This window comes from Triticum urartu, chromosome 1 (assembly GCF_003073215.2).
Source record: "Triticum urartu cultivar G1812 chromosome 1, Tu2.1, whole genome shotgun sequence".
Lineage (NCBI taxonomy): Eukaryota > Viridiplantae > Streptophyta > Magnoliopsida > Poales > Poaceae > Triticum > Triticum urartu.
This window is the reverse complement of record NC_053022.1, coordinates 440,562,589-440,570,459: the sequence shown is the minus strand read 5'-3', so window position 1 is coordinate 440,570,459 and position 7,871 is coordinate 440,562,589. Positions and strand designations below refer to the sequence as shown.

Sequence of the window (7,871 nt, the reverse complement as noted above, 5' to 3'; positions counted from 1 at the left end):
AGTTAATGTGGTAGTGGCATAATTGGTAACATCAATTTAGGTGCCACTTTGGTATATTGTTAACGCTAGAATAAGCAGCAACTAAAAGAAACAGAAAAGAAATAAGAAAAATAAGAAAAGGAGAAAAGCCAAAACAAACAAATGAAAACAAAAGGCCCCAACCCCCACCTAGGCCTCGGCCACCCGATCGGCCCAGCCCAACTTCCCCCTTTTCCTTCAACCTCTGTTCATCAGAGGCTGGGTGGCCGACGTGCGCCCGTCCACGCCGCGGATCGGCCATGTGCCGGCAATCCGCCGCATCCCCGACATCTACAAGGCACCCCGAGCCCCCCCCCCCCCCCCCCCCCCCCCCCCCCCCCCCCCCCCGGCGAACCCTAGCGCCATTCATTCCCTCCCCGCGCCGCTTCTCTTCTCTCCCATGCAAATCCGAGCGTAGCCGTCGCCATGGATTTGCCGCCGGCGTAGCCACCGTGCTCCCCTCGCCACTCTACCTTGTCCAGAAGACGTAGTCCATCGTCCTCGACCTCTACGTGGACTGCCTCGAGCTGGAACGCCAAGACGACGCCGCATCCGTCGATCCCCTCCGTCGGCAACCGCCGCTGCTCGTCTTCGATTCAACCGTCTCCGAGCAGATCCGGCGTCCCCGAGCCCTCCACGAACTTCTACGTGAGCTCCTCCTCCACCCCCCTGCTTGCCCCCTCGATTCATTGTTGTAGCCTCCGTCCCCGAGCTCATCCGATCTCGCGCATACGCGTACATACGAGCGTGCGTGCTCGGAGTTGCTGCTGCTCCTACGTACTTGCTCGCGCCGCCCGCGTGGCCGACCCCCATCGCCCCGTGGCCGCAACCGTGCCCCTGAACCCCGCTCGTGCCTACTGCCGCCTATGGTCGTGCCCTGCTCCCCTTACTCGCAAGCGCCAGCGCGCCTCCTCCCTGTTGCTGCCCGATGCTTCTACTAGCTGCTATTCCTTCTGCTGCTGCTATGCTCCGCTTGCTGTCGCCGCTCTGCTTGCTGCCGCTCTGCATGCTGCGGCCTGCTGCTGCCGCGTGCTCTAACTGCTGCTGCCCGGGGCCGCGTAATGGCTGCGCCCAGCCCGCGCGTGCGTGCGCGCCTGCATCCCCGCTGATGGCGTCGCTGGTTTCTGCCGCCGGCACACTTGTGTGCTCGTGCGTGCTGCGCTGCAGCTACTGCCTCTGTCCAGGAGGCCGGTCGCCATTAGATTAGTACTAATCTCTCTAGTACTAATCCCCCTCTATTACTAAGAGCATCTCCAAGAGCATGTGCATATTTGAATATCTATATATTCATATAGACAATGGTCTAAATTTTTTTTCTCATATACACGTCCAGTTTTGCATCATAACGTCTATATACAGGGACCATGGCAGGTGGACCGTTGCTGGGAAGATGAGGAAATCATGACTGCAGTCGAGTTTAGACGATGCCTTCACATTGTTCAGACATGGATATTGTCGAGGTCGATTTAGAGGATGTGTATATTTAGACGACCATATAGACAAGCTGTTGGACGCCTGTTTTGGGCTCACGTCGTGGAAAACAAGTATAAACATCCATATAGACAAGCTATTGGAGATGCTCTAATTCCTTCTTGTACTAAGGTACGCCACTTTGGGTCTATTACATGCGGCCCCACTAGGTAAATTGATTACTAAAATAATTTTATCACATATTACACTTACATGTGGGTCCACTAACCCTGTTGACTGGTCAATCATTGACCCGGTCGACAGTCAACCAAACCCCCCTGACCCCACCGTCATAGATTAGGCTAGGCAACCCTTGGGTACACTTGGAATTTCTGTTTTAATTTCGAATTAATAATAAATCCAGGAATTTCAAAAATCAGTTAAACTTTAAAAATTAATATAAAATAAACTGTAGCTCGGATGAAAATACTTTGTACATGAAAGTTGCTTAGAACGACGAGACGAATCCGGATACGTAGCCCGTTCGTCCGCCACGCATCCCTAGCATAGAGAACACGCAATTTTCCCCCTCCGGTTCATCTGTCCGAAAATGCGAAACACCGGAGATATTTTTCCGGATGTTTTCCCCCTTCATCGGTGCCATCTTGTACCGCGTTAGGGCACACCTAACACCACGCTTTGTCATGTCATGCATCGTCATGCATTTGTTTGCATTATATTTATTGTTTCTTCCCCCTCTTGTCTCGCTAGACACCGAGACCGACGTCGCTGCTGCCCTGATCGACTACGGTGTTGACGACCCCTCCTTCTTGCCAGAGCAACCAGGCAAGCCCCCCCCCCTTGATCACGAGATATCGCCTACTCTTCTCTATACTGCTTGCATTAGAGTAGTGTAGCATGTTACTGCTTTCCGTTAACCCTATCCTGATGCATAGCCTGTCCTTGCTACTACTGTCATTACCTTTACCTGCAATCCTAATGCTTAGTATAGGATGCTAGTTTATCATCAGTGGCCCTACACTCTTGTACGTTTGCCATGCTATACTATCGGGACGTGATCACTCGGGAGGTGATCACGGGTATATACTTATACATATATACATGCTAGACAGGTGGTGATTAAAGTCGGGTCGGCTCGTAGGAGTACCCGCGAGTGATTCCGATGTTGGTGGCTGAAGGGGCAGGTGGCTCCATCCCGTTAGAGGTGGGCCTGAGTTCCCGAAGGCCCCCGACTGTTACTTTGTGGCAGAGCGACATGGCAGGTTGAGACCACCTAGGAGAGAGGTGGGCCTGGCCCTGGTCGGCGTCCGTGGTTATTTCAAAATAACACGCTTAACGAGATCTTGGTATTTGATTCGAGTCTGGCTACTGGCCTATACGCACTAACCATCTACGCGGGGACAGTTATGGGCACTCGATGTCGTGGTATCAGCCGAAGCCTTCGTGACGTCAGCGACTGAGCGGCGCGCGCCGGGTTGGACCGCGTAACGCAACTTCCTTTGTAATGGAGGTTGCTAGGTCTGCTCACCGGCCGCGTACGCAACGTGCAGGTGTGCAATGGGTGATGGGCCCAGACCCCTGCACCATAGGATTTAGACCAGCGTGCTGACCTCTCTGTTGTGTCTAGGTAGGGCTGCGACGTGTTGATCTTCTGAGGCCGGGTATGACCCAGAAAAGTGTGTCCGGACAAAGGGGATCGAGCGTGTTGGGAAATGTGGCGCACCCCTGCAGGGAAGTTGATCTATTCGAATAGCCGTGTCCCTCGGTAAAAGGACGACCCGGAGTTGTACCTTGACCTTATGACAACTAGAACCGGATACTTAATAAAACACACTCTTCCAAGTGCCAGATATAACCGGTGATCGCTCTCTCACAGGGCGACGAGGAGAGGATCGCCGGGTAGGATTATGCCATACGATGCTACTTGGTGAACTTACCATCTACTCTCTTCTCCTGCTGCAAGATGGAGGTTACCAGAAGCGTAGTCTTCGAAAGGACTAGCTATCCCCCTCTTATTCCGTCATTCTGCAGTTCAGTCCACATATGATACCCTTAATCCATTTGATACCAATGCATACATATGTAGTGTAGCTCCTTGCTTGCGAGTACTTTGGATGAGTACTCACGGTTGCTTTGCTCCCTCTTTCCCCCCTTTCTATACCCGATTGCTGCGACCAGACGTTGGAGCCCAGGAGCCAGACGCCACTATCGATGACGACTACTACTACTCGGGAGGTGCCTACTACTACGTGCAGCCCGCTGACGACGACCAGGAGTAGTTTAGGAGGATCCCAGGCAGGAGGCCTGCGCCTCTTTCGATTTGTATCCCAGTTTGTGCTGGCCTTCTTAAGGCAAACTTGTTTAACTTATGTCTGTACTCAGATATTGTTGCTTCCGCTGACTCGTCTATGATCGAGCTCTTGTATTCGAGCCCTCGAAGCCCCTGGCTTGTAATATGATGCTTGTATGACTTATTTTTAATTGTAGAGTTGTGTTGTGGTATCTTCCCGTGAGTCCTTGATCTTTATCGTACACGTTTGCGTGTATGATTAGTGTACGATTGAATCGGGGGCGTCACATCTTCTGAAGTGGTTTCAGTTCTGGATTTGTTTTGCTGCGGCGTTTATTTGCGCTGGTCGCCAACTTTGACAACCAGTGTATATGATATGCTGCTTTGTTCCGTATATTTGCACTGGTGGCGAACTTTGATGCCTAGTGGATGTAATATGTGTAATAGCCGTGATAGCCTAGCGTTAGTTGCTTGCTTATTTATTTCCTTATTGTCTTGTTTATTTGTTTGCTTGTAGTCATTGCAGTTCTTTTTCCGTGATTAGCTAGTGGCTGCAATAACCTATTTTTTAAAACTAGGCCACAATAACCATGGGCTAATATTTACTGTAGTGACACTAGGCCTCCTACTGGCCATAGAAACAGTGGGCCTTCTACGGGCCGTAGAAACAATGGGCCTTCTACGGGCCGTAGAAACAATGGGCCTTCTGCGGGCCGTATTATCAATGGGCCTTATACGGGCCGTATAATCGATTGGCCAAACATGGGCCAAACAGACCGCATTATGGCCGTAAACGGGCTAGAGTTGGAATCGTCCGTTCATGGGCCAACCATAACGGGCCATCGTTAATAGGTCGTATTTGATGACGCTATGAAATCGGCCCAACGTATTAACGAACCACAAATGGGCCGACTGTAACCACGGGCTGAATTTGGCCCATAAGCAGAAAATAACAGCAACGGGCCGTGAATAAACGAATGCTGTAAATGAGCCCAAGAATAAATGGGCTCTGAGAAGGCCGAAAGATAACATGGGCTGGAAACGGCCCAACGGAATAACGGGTCGTTAATGGGTATAAAGTGATACACTGTTCATTACGGGCCAGTTTCACCACGGGCCGTTAATGGGTGTAAAGTGATACACTGTTCATTATGGCCCAGTTTCACCACGGTCCGTTAGTAGGCCAAGAGTTACATAGGGCCTCATATGGGCCGAAAGACGTCATGGGCCATACATGGGCCAGAAGTGAAAACGGGTTGGAATCATATTGGATGGCCCAGATGATGCTACTGGGCCTAATTTGGATAGGGTGTAACGGGCCTTGGGTTAGCGGGCTGTAAATGGGCTATATTCGAACATGCCGTTAATAGGCTTTCCATGGGCCGGCCCGCCAGCTTTTGACCAAGTCAAACGGGCCGGCCTTTTCACAGGAATGGGCCTCTGTTGGGCCGTGCCACGTGTCGACGTATCATAGGCGTCTTCCGTCCAATGAGTGGTTGACATCTGTCCCAACGATGAGCCAACACGTGTTTCCTCCAGTCAATGATGATTTTACACGTGGAAAATCCCCATTGGTCGGGGCTGTTAAGGGGTTATCGGATCCAAAACCCGACCCGATAGCTTAACGGTGTTCCGTTACGGTGGATGCCACGTGTCGGTCACCCTTGACGAAAGCACTTCTGTGACGCGCGATTTATCGTCATGGAAGTGGACACTTCCATGATGATAATTTTGGTAATGTCATGGAACACTTCTACGACAGCACAGGTATGACTATCTTAATTCTGCCATAAATTTGTCATGGATGTACATGCGTGACAAAAAAAGCGACCTACTGTGACAAACACGTATCATCACGGAAGTGTATTTTTTGTAGTGTAGATTCGGCGGTGGGTGGCACTTTTATGGAAATAACTTTAGGAGAAGCTACTAAACTCCTAGATAATATTATGGTTAATTATTCTCAATGGCACATTGAAAGATCTACTAGTAAAAAAGTGCATGCGATAGAAGAAATTAATGTTTTGAGTGGAAAGATGGATGAACTTATGAAATTGTTTGCTAATAAAAGTGTTTCTTCTGATCCTAATGATATGCCTTTGTCTACTTTGATTGAGAATAATAATGAATCTATGGGTGTGAATTTTGTTGGTAGGAATAATTTTGGTAACAACGCGTATAGAGGAAACTTCCCTAGTAATTCCTCTAATAATTATGTTAATTCCTACAACAAATCTTATGGAAATTTTAATAAGATGCCCTATGAATTTGAGACTAGTGTTAAAGAGTTTATGAATTCACAAAAGAACTTCAATACTTTTCTTGAAGAAAAAATGCTTAAGGTTGACGAATTGGCTAGGAACGTGGATAGAATTTCTCTTGATGTTGATTCTTCGAAACTTAGATCTATTCCACCTAAGCATGATATCAATGAGTCTCTCAAAGCCATGAGAATTTCCATTGATGAGTGCAAACAAAGAACCGCTAGGATGCGTGCTAAGAAAGATTGCTTTGTGAAAGCCTATTCTTCTAGTTTTATGAGAAGAAAGATGAAGATCTAAAAGTTATTGATGTGTCCCCTATTAAATCTTTATTTTGCAATATGAATCTTGATAATGATGGGACTGGAGATGAGTCAAGTTTAGTTAAAAGGTGTCCCAAAATTTAGAGTTTTTAGATCTTGATGCAAAAATTGGTAAAAGTGGGATTGAAGAGGTCAAAACTTTAGATGGCAACGAACCCACTATTTTGGATTTCAAGGAATTTAATTATGATAATTGCTCTTTGATAGATTGTATTTCCTTGTTGCAACCCGTGCTAAATTATCCTCATGCTTATAGCCAAAATAAAGCCTTTACTAAACATATCGTTGATGCTTTGATGCAATCTTATGAAGAAAAACTTGAGTTGGAAGTTTCTATCCCTAGAAAACTCTATGATGAGTGGGAACACACAATTAAAATCAAAGATCATGAATGCTATGCTTTATGTGATTTGGGTGCTAGTGTTTCCATGATCCCAAAAACTTTGTGTGATTTGCTAGGTTTCCGTGAATTTGATGATTGTTCTTTAAACTTGCATTTTGCGAATTCCACTATCAAGAAACATATGGGAAAAATTAATGATGTTCTTATTGTTGCAAATAGGAATTATGTGCCCGTAGATTTCATTGTTCTTGATATAGATTGCAATCCATCATGTCCTATTATTCTTGGTAGGCCTTTCCTTAGAACGATTGGTGCAATTATTGATGTGAAGGAAGGGAATATTAGATTCCAATTTCCGTTAAGGAAAGGCATGGAACACTTCCCTAGAAAAAAGATTAAATTACCTTATGAATCTATTATGAGAGCCACTTATGGATTACCTACCAAAGATGGCAATACCTAGATCTATCCTTGCTTTTATGCCTAGCTAGGGGCGTTAAATGATAGTGCTTGTTCGGAGGCAACCCAATTTTATTTTTGTTTCTTGCTTTTTGATTCTGTTTAGTAATAAATAAATCATCTATCCTCTGTTTAGATGTGGTTTTATGCTTTTAATTAGTGTTTGTGCCAAGTAGAACCTTTGGGAAGACTTGGGGAAAGTCTTTGCGATCTTGCTGTAAAAAAACAGAAACTTTAGCGCTCATGAGGTTTGCTGCCATTTTTTACTGGAGAGTGATATTTAGTTAATTCTTTTTGAAGATGATTAATAGATAAATTACTCAAGTACAGAAAGTTATTTTAGAATTTTTGGGGTTCCAGAAGTGGTCGAAACCTTCAGATTACTACAGACTGTTCTGTTTTTGGCAGATTCTATTTTTCGTGTGTTGTTTGCTTATTTTGATGAATCTATGGCTAGTAAAAGAGTTTATAAACCATAGAGAGGTTGGAATACAGTAGGTTTAACACCAATATAAAGAAAGGATGAGTTCATTACAGTACCTTGAAGTGGTAGTTTGTTTTCTTTCACTAATGGAGCTCATGAGATTTTCTATTTGAGTTTTGTGTTGTGAAGTTTTCAAGTTTTGGGTAAAGATTTGATGGATTATGGAACAAGGATTGGCAAGAGCCTAAGCTTGGGGATGCCCAAGGCACCCCAAGGTAAAATTCAAGGACAACCAAAAGCCTAAGCTTGGGGATGCCCCGGA

The 7,871-nt window shown here is 46.2% G+C and overlaps 1 long non-coding RNA gene across 3 annotated transcripts; it reads left to right on the top strand.

Moving 5' to 3' along the window:
* Positions 1-270: 270 nt before the first annotated feature.
* On the top strand, positions 271-3,687 carry LOC125535150. Of its 3 annotated transcripts, none has more exons than XR_007294592.1 (3): positions 343-666; positions 1,378-1,620; positions 3,628-3,687. It is a non-coding gene; the product is annotated as an uncharacterized LOC125535150 (long non-coding RNA). The 3 variants fall into 3 exon arrangements; XR_007294591.1 differs by lacking the exon at positions 3,628-3,687 and adding an exon at positions 2,200-2,257; XR_007294590.1 differs by lacking the exon at positions 3,628-3,687 and having other exon boundaries at positions 271-666; positions 1,378-1,684.
* Positions 3,688-7,871: the final 4,184 nt, after the last annotated feature.